Consider the following 13,196-nt stretch of genomic DNA (forward strand, 5'->3'; position numbering starts at 1 on the left):
GGACTTGAGAAGTCCAGTTTACTGTGGATATTACCAATCTAAGGACAATATATAGATGACCAGATTTCCTTCCTCTCTAAAATCCATTTCACCAGATATTTTCACTAGTTTTCTTGGTTTGAATTCAAAAGTGAGTGAATTTTAGATGCTGATAGAATTAATTCATAGCAGTAAATAACTTTTGACAAAATGCTACTATTCCTCATTCAAGAAGAGTATTTGATGTGAATTTTTCCTCAAAACTTCTTCCAGCAGATCCTTGTTTGTGACTATTTTTTTTTTTGACAATGCCTCTGATAATGAGCAAGCTGATTTAGACAAAACTTGCTTCTTTTTCTTTTTAAAGAGGCAGAATAAATGTACAACGGGGATTTTTTAATCAACCTTTTCTGTGCTTTGGTTTAAACTTGGTTGTTACATGTGACTGACATTATTCCCATATGAAATTATCATCCATCTCATTTTTAATAAAGATGTTGACTTTATGAAAAACAATTTGCTAAAAAACCCAGCATTTTGCTGTTTGGTAACAATTGATTAAATGAGTACCCACGAAAAGATTTTTATTTATGACAGGCTCGGGCACTTATTTTCTGAGGTTTGTTAGCTCTTATAAAACAGATGATCCTGGCTAAATCAAAGAGGTGCTATGACTTGTGTTTGGACCTTCAAGATATTTGAAGACCCTAACTTCCTTTCAGCTGAGATAGAAAATCTTAGCACTGTAAAAGCAGAACCTGGTAGAAGACAGTTACATAAAATGCCTTTTCCATTTTTTTTTCCACTCTATTACCTTTACTATTATAGGAAAATGGTGTTATCGCCTGATTACTGAGAAAGCACACAGAAATCTCGCCTTCCAAATCCGAGTCAGTCCTTGACTAGGATGAACAAAGCCAGGCCATCTGCTCTGAATATCATTATTACTTTGGCCATTTGGGCAAGGGATCTGTCTTCTCTGCTTCAAAGAGAGGTTTTAGATTGGAAAATTGAAATTAAATAAATAGACAGGAAGAGACATTTGGACAAATAACACTTTCCAAAGAGAGCCCTATTAGTTAGGTTATTATCATCATGATCATTTTAATTTTCATTCTGGACACAGAGTTAACCTTTGGGGTCTCCATTTTACAAAACATCTCAGTAAAAACTTAATTCCAGAGTTTCTGCAGTAAACGCTTAGGAAGGAAAGCCAGCATGTGGGTGAATATGAGTCATCAGCCACCACCACCACCACCACCACCCCCCGCCCCGCTTCCTGGTGATTCTCCACTGGAAAACCAGAAGCATGGATGGAGTTTATACAGCTATTTCACCGGAATAATACTCTACCGCAGGCCATGTTAATTTCCTGAACTAAACAGTCCCTAATCTGCTGAAAGGCAGCTGGCTAACTGCTGGTGTCTGGCAAGTGCCCCATCTGTCCCCTGCCCAGGGTCTCTCTCTACTGTCTTCACTTTCCCGTCCTCTCAAGCAGGCGTCTCTCTTTGTTTTCAGGGGTGTAGTCCACCTGAACTTTCCTTCCTATCCCTGAAAACTTGGGCTCCTTTCCTCTATCCTGCGGACCTGCGGCTTTGTCTAAGTGACAAGGCACAGTTGTGTTGACTGTAGTTACAGCGCTGGCGATGGTGGAGGTCATGACGGTGATGGTGGAGATGGGGGGCTGATGGTGTGAGGAGCGCAGGCTGAGCGGGCGCGGGGAGGGGGGAGGATGGACCACGGAGGCGGTGAGAGTGGGGTGCGAGAGGGATGGAGTGAGCAGGGATTGCAGATGGGAGCTGTCCACGCACCCAAGTGCTGAAACGCCGCAGCCATGGCATCGCCAGAGCGGAGAAAGGCGGGGAGGCGCTGCAAATATAGAAGGGAGAAAAAAGGCAACAAATACCTTCACACGGCCGCCCAGCCTTGCTTTGGGAATGTGTTTCTGCAGGTGTCCTCGTTGCTGAGCTGAGTGGGTGAGATCCCCTATTCTGGCAGGTTCGGGCTCAGATTTCTCTAGAAAGCTGTGAATGAGAGCCCTGGCTCTTAGGGGCTGTGATTTTGGTAGGAGGCGTGTGCGCCCGAGACTCTGTCCTTCTATATGGAGCCTGGCTTTCCCCTGGGTCCTAAGTGCCTCCGCAACGTTGGTTTTCCCCGGTTCCGTCAAGACAATACTAAGAATTATTGTAATTTTGTAACATCTGGGACAAAAAGTATTTACTTACCATTACCCCCCCGACAGACACAAACCTTAAAAACAAAACCTTTTAAACAGATTAATGCAAGCGCTGAAACAAGACTCGTGTGTGTGTGTGTGAGTGTGTGTGTGTGTGTGTGTGTGTGTGTGTGTGTAAATTTAACAGATGAGAAAGTATCACAAACCTATAGGGGAAAGGATGGATTATTTCATTAACAAATGGTGGTAAGAAAATGAACGATTTGGAAAGGGCTCAAATTAAAGCCCCATCGTACCAAATTAATTCCACCTAGATTAAAGAGCTAAATAAGAAAGTAAAATAAAATTTAGAAAACAACTAGAAGAACATAAGAAATATGTTTACTGATTTCAGCATAGGGAAGGCTTTCTAAGCACCAGAGGAATAGAAGCAATCATAAAGAAAAAGGGGCAATAAGTTTGAGTGCATAAGAATACTTTTGAATGTAAAAATGTCGTTAACAACATAAATATAAATGACCACTTGGAAAAAATTGCAACAAATATATGTTTCATACATAAAATGTCTCATATATCAAAAGAAATACACTATCAGCCCAAGGGCAAAAAAAAAAAGGACAAGCACGTGACAAAGAATTCACTAAAGAAAGGTGAATGCATTATAAACCTATTTTTTTTCAATCAACCTCTCCTGTAAAGAGATATGTAATTTAAAATAGTGGATTTTGGCTGAGGGTTTAAATCTACTTAATATCTCATGTTGTTGAGATAACGGTGAGGAAGTGTAACCTTTCTATAAGTCTATTTTGCAACATACATTGAGTCATAATATACATACATTTAGACCCAATAATTCCACTTTATGCACCTTATCCTGGGGATATAATCAGATATGCAGACAAGGATTTATGTACATAAATTTAATTTAGGACCATAGAAACTGTCAAAAATAATGAAAGAATCACATTTTTGTATATAGCCTATAATATTTGCAGCTATTAAAAACATATTTTTGAAGACTACTATAGACAAAGAAACATGCTCACAAAATGGTAAGTGAAGGAAAAGCAAGATAGCAGATACAGTACCCCCCATTATAAAGTTTTCATATTTACTAATAAAAAAAGAAACACTAAATATTTTAATGCAATCTTTTTATCGTATATTTCACAGAGCCTTTAAAATTGTCAGAATTCTTCCAACTCTGACATAGCATTATGTGTTTATTTACTTATCTGTATATTATCTCTCTCTCCAATAGACTGTAAGCGCCACGTGGTAGAAAATTGGTCTCTTCTGTTCAGGACTGCTTCCCAGTCCACTTAGAAGAATGCCTGAATGTCATAGAAGTTCAGTAAATATTTGAGAAATAGAAAAATGAATGAACGAATGAATGAATGAATGACATAACCCCCCACATACCGATATGTTTTAAAACATTTTACAAAGCTATGAATTTCATATAAAAAGTTATCCAAAAAGGTATAGCGCACCAAAACGACCTGAGGTTGCCGCTGAGTTTCGTTTCGATCACATATCAGCTTAAAGGGACATCTTCAAAAGTATAACTAATGGACATGACTTGCAAAGTAGCACTAAATGGGAACTTTTTAGGAGAAAAAAGTTTTCTCTAATTAATTTGCAGTCGAATACTGCTCACTTCTTCTTGATCATGATCCCTTTAAAAGCTGTGTAGACTTTCCTTTCTTCTGAGATGTTAACTATTCTGCTTCTCTTCCTCCTTTCATCAATTTTATAACCACTAATAGAAATATAAACCAAGACCAAGACGTGTTTCATTAACCTATGATATGAAAAGACTTTTTCTAAGTTTCAAATGAGCTACCTTTGCTCAGCTTCTGTTCTCTTTCAGTTTTTTTTTCCACTGTCAGTTGTGACTTTTGAATGACATCAGTGACAACCTAGCCAAGTTTTATTTGTATTTGTAGAAACAAAAATCATATGTGTGTGTGTGTGTGTGTGTGTATGTGTTGTGTGTACTCTCCTTCCCGAGAAATCTTTATAGAAGAAAACTCTCCCCACTTATATGAGGCTGAGACATAAACCCAGAGTGCTCCTGCCTGATCGAGTGATAGGACCTACAGAGATGGGTAGAGTAACCACAGGAGCTACTGGCTGCCAGAATATAGTCTTATATTCTGAAAGTTTTAAAAAACAGTTTTAAAATTTACTTGCACTGATCAGAGTGAAAAAAATAGTTTTTTAAAAAAAAAACACCTCACTTTTATTTATGATTAGAACAGATAGATTCGCTATATTACAAGATTTACTTCTTCCCAAAGTGCCAGTGAAAGTATACCATTTCACTTTGTATTTAAGGATATTATCCTTGTATTGTTTATCATAATACCATTCTATACCGCTTAAAATTTCTGTGTAAGAAAAACTGCCCTTTACTGAGTAGATCTGTCTTCACTGTGTTGGATCTTTCTGTTTCCAGGATCCAGATTATCTTTGCTCAGAGCCTTTGCTTGATAACTGCTAACCAGAGGCTTCTGTGATGGGTTTCTTTTCTTTCCTCAACCTGATAGAAATTGTTCTGATACTTGGCACACTCTACTTACCCTCCATTTCAGCTTCTTGTATTTCTCAGCCGCCTACATATTTGTTTGCAAGGTTCCTCCATATCCCCTTTGTGTATAAGTAGCCAATACCAAGGGTTCAAGTGTAGTCTGCTCATCTGCTCACAAGCATCTTTCCTGGTCCCTGACCTCGTGCCTGACATTCCTAAGTCAGTTACTCATTTCCGTACTGCCTTAAAGGACCCTGTTAATGTTGGATTTGCTGTGGTCTAGGTTTGGTTAATGGGAAGGTACTTTCTGTGGTTGGCTAGTGACAGATGAAGGTTTTATCCATGTGGGAGTGCACTAAAGTCTAAGAGTCCAGGCAGATGGGATAATACCCAGAGAAATCTTGATATTTATAAGAGGGATGTTAGGATGATATTACAATGGTAAAATAGCACATTTCTAGACAATTGGATGTTTAAGGACTGGGTAATATATAAAGACTAAGGTCAAATTGCAGAAGTAAAAATATTTTACTTAGCCATAAGGATAATTCATTCTCCTTATGTATGTTTTGTAATGTACATCTCAATTTATTTATTTATTTTTATAAATTAAATTATTTATGGCTGCACTGGGTCTTCGTTGCTGCGCACGGGTTTTCTCTAGTTGCGGCGAACAGGGGCTACTCTTCGTTGCGGTGCGCGGGCGTCTCATTGCAGTGGCTTCTCTTGTTGCGGGGCACGGGCTCTAGGCACACGGGCTTCAGTAGTTGTGGCTCGAAGGCTCTAGAGTACAGGCTCAGTAGTTGTGGCGCACGGGCTTAGTTGCTCCGCGGCATGTGGGATCGTCCCAGACCAGGGCTCGAACCCATGTCTCCTGCATTGGCAAGCGGATACTTAACCACTGCGCCACCAGGGAAGCCCTCAATTTATTATTATAAGAGATTGTCACTGATATTTTTACTATCTAATATGCAGGCCAATGTTGAAGTTTTAGAGTTTGTATTAGTCAGGATAGGCTAGGTAATGCTGAAAGAACAAATTAACTCTGCACTGCCAGTGGCTTCCCACAGCAGTGTCTTCTTCCTTGTTTACACTTGTTTGAGGGCTGGGGGGAAGAGGAGCTGTGTTGCATCTAGTCACCTAAGGGCCAGGCGAGGAATTGGCACAGCAGGGAAGAACAATGCATGGAGAACTTAGACCTGCTTGGAAGTAACACACATCTTTTCTGCTCACAGCCCATTGGCCAGAACAAGTCACATGGCCCTGCCTATATAAAAGGGAGCTGGGAAATGTGTACAAGCACAGGGATATTTGATGAGCAGTCAATATTTATACAACAGTCTACCCTTGTGGTTACCAAAAATGTCTTAACACCCATAGAACATACTCAGCCCATCTCCAAAGATTAATTTATTCACTACATCTAGCTCCAAGTTTCAGATCTCTAGGTTTTATGGAGTTGTCTTATCCAGATGTGATCCTCTGTCCTAAAGATGTATTAAAATTCAAATAATTTGCAACCCATCTGCCAACATACCCAAGATATAACAGTAAGAGAGGGACAGGGTAACCACAACAAACACTCCCGTTTAGAAAGGGAAGGATGGGAGGATACCTGGCAGTCACTGAGCCCAGTAATTCTGAAATCACACTGAACGGGTGTGGCCAAGACCTCCTACACTGGGGGTTAGAGGGTTTTTTTGATTAGAGTCTTACTCTGGTCTCTGGGAGAAGCTTCTTATTCCTTTGTTCTCTGTGACCCCTGGCACCACATCTGAAAGATTGCTGTTTTTTCCATTATACACCTTGGCCGCATCCAAAATGGGAATTACAGAATATGCCCTTAGTTGAAATTGAATTTCCAATTTTAGTTTCAATTTCTATTTCACTTGGGTCGCAGCAAACATCCAGTTCTTTGAGTAGCAGTATGCACTCAAGAAACCACACAACCACATAGTTAAACATTTATAAATTCCAGCATTTATTTCCTCCAAAGTCTAAACGAGTAAGCAAGCTAAAAAGGTGGTAAAGTGGTTTACAAACTGTATCTCTGAATTGGTCAGTTTTTCTCTGTCTTGACCACTACCAGATATCTTCTGCTTGTTGTCATTTCAAGGGTTCTTGGAGAGATTCAGGGAACCAATGTCACAGGTTGCTCCATCACTGATGTGACAGGCTGGGTGTATCTTCCAACTGGGACCTGGATGGTATCGATATACCTCACATTCCGTTGGTTCAAGGTTACAACATTCCGTGTTGCATCGTTAAGCTGGAGTGTTCGTAGATCATTGTACTCTAATCTGTCCTGGGCAAGGTGACCATATGCTCATCAAAGTATCCCATTTCCTTTGGAGTGACGTGGAAAAGCTTAAGATCAAATTAAGTTCATATCTAGTCAATTTTGCATGTAAGGCAGGTGTGAGCAAGTGGTTACAAACAAGATGAGGCATCCTTTACAATATTTTGGAAGATACGTACTTCAACCTCCTTAGGGGATACAGTTTTTCAGACCATTACCTTCCATAGGAGAACGAGGGGGGCACAAAAGTTATTTCAGTTCTCTAAGGCTCATGAACTTTTTATTCCAAGTTCATAGGTTTTTTGAAAGTATCATTCTCTGAATACTTTAGAGGTGCATTGTCTGTCTGGCTTAATCGGTTTCATATTATAATATCCACAGTATAGTTCTTTGGAGACATAGACTTCAGATCTGCTATATTTATTTGCTTTTTTACCCCCTCAATATATTTTTTACCTCTCAGTATATTTGAGCCTCTCTGGAGTAGTAAGTGGTAAAGCCAGATCCTTTATCTTATCTTTTTCTGGAAAAAGTCTAAACCATTGAGAGGTTTTAAGTAACCCTGAAGTAACATCCTTAATCTGATTCTTGCCAAAAATATATGTTTTAATGGACTTTTCCTCAAGTTCTTTCTTAATTTTAACTCTTTGTTTGGGAGTAAAAATCAATCAGCTATTCCAACATGGTAAAGTGTTGGATTTCTAGAAGTCTCTATATCCTTGTATTTCTACTTATAAAACCAGTCATCCTTTTCTTTCTCTCTTTACTATCTTGTAAAACACAGCAAATAATAACCAAGACATCCTCCCACAAACACTTTGTTTTTCACTCACTTTCCCCGAGAAATTTGAGTTATTTAAATATGCAAACTTACCAAGTTATTGCAGGTGACAGTTTTGCCAGATGTTGTCCCGCTGCATAACACGGATTATGTGCCTTACCTTTGACACCAGACTCCTAACCACATATTGCCAATCATTAAGTCAACACTACACAATTTATTTTTTAATACAGCACTTCACTTCCAGGAGATGGTAGGCTATGCTTCAGTGATAAGTAGATCCAAAGATCTCAGCGTCTTCATACAACAAAATCTCATTTCTCATGCTGGAGGCTCAGTGCTGGTTGACAGGCAGATGGGATGCAGGGGAGAATGAAGGGCTCTGCTCCTCAAACTCAGACTTAGGGAAGCGCCATCACGACAGGAAGAACGAGTCTGTGAGAACTCACACTTACTCTTCCTGCTCTGACCTAGAAGCGGCACGTATCATTTCTACTCGTAGCCCATTGACCAGAATAAGTTGTTTGCTCCTACTTGAATGCACGGAGCTGGGAACAAGGGAGGAGAGAGTAGTTGGTGTGCAGCAGTAGGCTTTAATAGGGAAGTGCAAACCCAAGCTCATTTCCGTGCTTGAGAGACTAAAAACAAAGCCCTAACAATGCATCATTATACTCTGATACTTCTCAGAGGGAATCATCATGCAGGATCAAACAGTAGGAAGTGCTCAAGGTTGGAAATTCTTGACAGAAAGAGTAAAGTAATTCAACCTGTAGAGAATGTCTACTATGCTTCAAACAAGGAAGCATAACCACTGCTATCAGAATTATTACTTTCTATGACTGGAAAACAAAAGAACTCAGTAATCAGTATCAGTATGATTGAAGAAAGAGCATGAGATTTGGAGTTCAAAGGCTTTGGTTCAAGTCTCTGCTTCTTACTAGCTGTGGGATCTCAGGCGAATTCCTATAGTAAACACAGGTTTTCTGTCTGGACTATATACCTTTGTAGAAACTCCTCTTCCCCCACTATCTAAAATTCCTGTCCAGACCGTGTCATGGGCGGACACGTGACAATTTGATTAATTGTTGCTGTAGAGCACCACATGGCTAAACAAAGTAGGAGGAAATGAAGCCCATGAGAGTTTGAAGACCTCCGGAGAGTATATCATTTTGTGGCGTCGATGGCGGCAGATCTCCTGCCCCCCCCCCCCGCCCCTCTTCCCGTTCGCCCTCAACAGCGCTTTAGATCCTCCTCATCCTTCCAAGCCCATCTCTTCCACAAAGCTTCGCCGGAGACGGGGCTCCGGCATGGCTGTGATAGGCTTCCCGCCGTTGCCGTGAGCTGGGTGAACGGTGCCATGACTCTGGTTGTAGTCCTTTTAAGTACTGGGAAGACTTAGAGAAGAAAGGTCTAACCTGAAAGGCAATATCTTGAGACCATTTATTGTCTTCCAGAGGGCAAGAAGCTCAAGCAGGAAAGTCACAGTTTGGTGACTTCAGACTGTCTCAAGACTGTCTGCTCCTTGGGATCAAAATGGATGTCGAATTCATCTTTGTTTCCCAAGGCATCTGGCACAAGGAGAAGTCATCCAGAGAGTCATGAGGACTCTCAGGCAGCCTCTGGAGAGGCCCGTGTGGGAAGAAACTGAGGCCTCCCATGAGCTACAAGCACCACCTTGCCAGCCTGTGACTGTACCATCTTGGAAGCAGATCTTCCAGCCCCAGTCACTTCTGATGACTGTGGCCCTGGTGACATCTCGGCCGCAGCCTCATGGGACGCCCTGGGCCAGAATCACCCGGCTGAGCAGTTCCCAGATTAATGAACTGCACGAAGAATATCATGATGGTTATGGAGTTTCTTGTACAAAAGAATGGCCTGGGGACTTCCCTGGTGGCGCAGTGGTTAAGAATCCGCCTGCCAATGTAGGGGACATGGGTTTGAGCCCTGGTCTTGGAAGATCCCACATGCCTTGGAGCTACTAAGCCCGTGCGCCCCAACTACTGAGCTTGCTCTCTAGAGCCCACGAGCCACAACTACTGAAGCCCACGTGCCTAGAGCCCGTGCTCCGCAACAAGAGAAGCCACCACAATGAGAAGCCCACACACCTCAACGAAGAGTAGCCCCCACTCTCCACAACTAGAGAAAGCCCTCATGCAGCAACGAAGACCCAACACAGCCAAAAATATAAATAAATAAATAAAGTAATTAATTAATTAACTTTAAAAAAAAAAAGAATGGCCTGGAATAGAGTGGCATCTATATTAATGCTCTCTGCAGATGCTTGCATCCATGTCATCAGAGCCTCCTTGCCTTCATGGGGCTCCGGTTGTAATATATGTTGTCCATGTTGCCACAGAGCAGCCTAAGGCTTTCCATGACTTTACACCAGCATATGAGGCTGAGAATGTTTGGAAATGTGCCCAGGGTGCCAGCTCTGACAGTAGAGTAGACAGAGGATCCCTGGATGTCACAGGCAGATGTACCAGACTTGGTGCTGCACCCTTTTCTCAAGCTTGCCGCTGCGTGTGGACTGCGTTAGAATCCTTTTCTGAGGATGACGCTGCCAATCCCGTGTGCACTACAGATGCGGGAATCGTATTCAAGGACTGTTAGTTGGACTGTGTTTTATATTGGTTTCACTCACCATAACCTATCAGACAATGGTGCCAATTTTAAAGCAAAAAGTACCCTGCTGTAGGGAACTTCCCATGACGTTCCATGGACCATTCACTCCCTGAGTCACACCAGGGAGTTAGGTGTCACCGAAAGGTGGCTTGGATTCTCAAAGAAAAAGCGTCAAAAGCAATGGAGAGTCAATGCTCAGCTTCTAGGGGAGTTCATGGTTAAGTCTGTCAGGCTGGGCTCTAATGTGGCATTTCCCCAGCAAGTACCTCTCATTTAAGTAGAATGTTTAATTATGAGATTGAGGAAAGGAGGAGGAGCTCCAGATTCAGAATTCAGAAGAAAATGACTGCTGGGCTGATAACTCCTTCTGTATTAGTGAGGGTTCTCCAGAGAAACATTACCAATAGGTTATATATGTATATACACACATACATACTTATATCTGTATCTATATCTATATATCTATCTCTATCTCTATATTTATACTTCGCGGCCTACACATTCGAGAAAGAGTCTTTGGGTGAGGAGTGGGGGCAATGCACGCCCACATCCCTTCTACTTCACCACTGCTGGAGCCCTTACCTCAGTGCCTGACAATGTCACTCTTTGTCCGCTGCTCTGGGGATGGAAATGTCAGGCTTGCTCGTGTTTTCTGTGTTTGTCTGCATGTTGTAATTGGGCAAATAAATGCTCACTCCAAACTAGTGGTATATTTCTTGAAGTTTTATGCTATTTTTGTGATACTGAAGTATTTGCTTTAATTCTAAATAAAAATTTATATTTAAGAAAAAAAAAAAGAAAACCTATGGAAAGAGAGTCCTATGGGTCCCGTTTCCTGTTCCAAGGTTTTGATTCCCAAAACTCGTCCCTCAACTGTTTGAGCCACATGAACTAGCCCACCAAGTTCCTTTGAATGGAATTTGAATTTTCATCTTTGCTATTAAGTAGTTCTAGTTAATCCTACTGATTTGTTTGAAAGAGTTTGAGGAGACCTTACTCCTCAGACCATAATTTCTCTGTGAAACGTGGTCCTATGAGAAACGTCTACTTCCCTGAAAATGGGCCCCCTTAGTGAATGCCCAACCTTAGGAGGAGAAAATAAGAAGTACTAGTGAGTTTAACTGGCATTACCCACACTAGGATTTGCCTACGAGACTTCTTACCATTTAGCCAGATTACTTTGGGGAATCCCAAACTTCTCCACACACGTCTCCTCTTTGTTAGGGCAAAAAGAAGCAGTTGAGTATTAGAAATTATACACCTTAATTCCCACCAGACCTCTGCAAAATGTAAGTGTCTCTTAGAGAGAGGTTATTCATTATGTCATCATAACTATGTGTTAGTGTCTTTCACATTGCAAGGAATAGATCCACACTTCATTTACTTCATCAGGTGGGAGCTTATTATAAGTATACACAGTTTATAATAATAATAATAGCTAAAATTTATTAAGCTTTTACTATATATAAGCAGTACAGTAAGGAGTTTACAAGCAATATGTCACTGAATCTTCATAGCAATCCCATGACGGGGGTCCTTTATTGCCCTCTTTTTACCAGGGAAACTGAGTCACAGAGAGTTTAAGTACATGGTTGAATTATTGGGCAGCTGGGGGCATAACCCAGGTCTGTCCCCAAGCCCAATGCTCTTAACCACTCTGCTATTGTACTACGGGAATCCCACAAGAATTGGGGGATGGGACCTCTCGGGGAACCAAAACGTGTCATATCTCAGTGTCGCTCTTGGGGTCTCTTAAGCAGCTTCTCTCTTGTCTTCTCCATCCACTCCCTCTGCTTCTACCGTCGCTTCTTTCTCTCTTCTCCTTTTTGTCTCATGACTTCTGCTACTTATACTTTATACCTACTGCCACCTCTCTCTGTATCTTTCCCCACTCTGCTTACTGAGACTTTCTCTGTGTGTTGCGTTCAAACTTTTATAGAACCACAATCTGATTGGCTTATTTAGTCATTATCAATTGAGGAGTGTCCTCTCAGGTAAAATTCTTTCATAAGGCAGCATGATAGGCTGTCCCATTGCTAGCCACCTTTTGCTCAGGACCAGCCCTGTTCTAATTCGTTGTGGCCAGGGTGATAGCGGGGTGACATAATTGTAATGGAACACACATAGATACTCTTAAAGAAGAACACGAAAGGTGTTCAGAACTTCAGGGCTTATTAGTTATTTGTTGCTACATGTTCGTGTACATCTTTGCAAGTTTTAGTAACTAAAAAATAGGCAAACCAGGGCTTCTCTGGTGGCGCAGTGGTTGCGCGTCCGCCTGCCGATGCAGGGGAACCGGGTTCGCGCCCCGGTATGGGAGGATCCCACGTGCCGCGGAGCGGCTGGGCCCGTGGGCCATGGCCGCTGGGCCTGCGCGTCCGGAGCCTGTGCTCCGCAGCGGGGGAGGGCCCGCATACCACAAAAAAAAAAAAAAAAAAAATAGGCAAACCAGTCACTTATTTGGCAAGTTTCTCAGGGTTTGAGATGTAGGATCAGTATATTTTTATGAGTGGAATATCATAAATGTCTGGAGTCAGGAGAGCAGGTTGGAATTACAGGGGATCAGTGGATGCCTTGGAGAGACAGCATGCAGCAAGAGGACCTTGAATATCCAGTGGGATGGGGTTGAAAGTATGGCAGACACGCAGAAAGGGATGAACTAGTAAATGGAGGACACCTTTGCATTAATCTTCTGGGACTAATAAAAGGGTATCCCAGACTGGGTAGCTTAAACAACAGACATTCATTTTCCCACAGTTCTGGAGGCTGGAAGTCTGAGATCAAGATGTCTGCAGCGTTGGTT

General features: G+C 41.7%; 1 protein-coding gene and 1 long non-coding RNA gene across 7 annotated transcripts in view; one reads left to right on the forward strand and one right to left on the reverse strand.

The window, feature by feature from the left end:
- Positions 1–13,196, reverse strand: part of CLVS1 (clavesin 1) — a 246,674-nt gene that overhangs the window by 149,588 nt on the left and 83,890 nt on the right. The window contains exon 1 of one of the 6 annotated variants that reach the window (XM_028500707.2): positions 1,886–2,528. The exons of the other annotated variants lie outside the window; for them this stretch is intronic. The gene's annotated coding sequence lies outside the window, so the exon portion shown is untranslated. Of the gene's footprint in view, positions 1–1,885; positions 2,529–13,196 lie in introns of those variants that run through there. 6 annotated transcript variants of the gene reach the window in all.
- Positions 1–13,196, forward strand: part of LOC112065833 (uncharacterized) — a 130,875-nt gene that overhangs the window by 92,176 nt on the left and 25,503 nt on the right. The window lies entirely within an intron of this gene.

Source organism: Physeter macrocephalus, chromosome 15, assembly GCF_002837175.3.
Source record: "Physeter macrocephalus isolate SW-GA chromosome 15, ASM283717v5, whole genome shotgun sequence".
NCBI classification, from domain to species: domain Eukaryota; kingdom Metazoa; phylum Chordata; class Mammalia; order Artiodactyla; family Physeteridae; genus Physeter; species Physeter macrocephalus.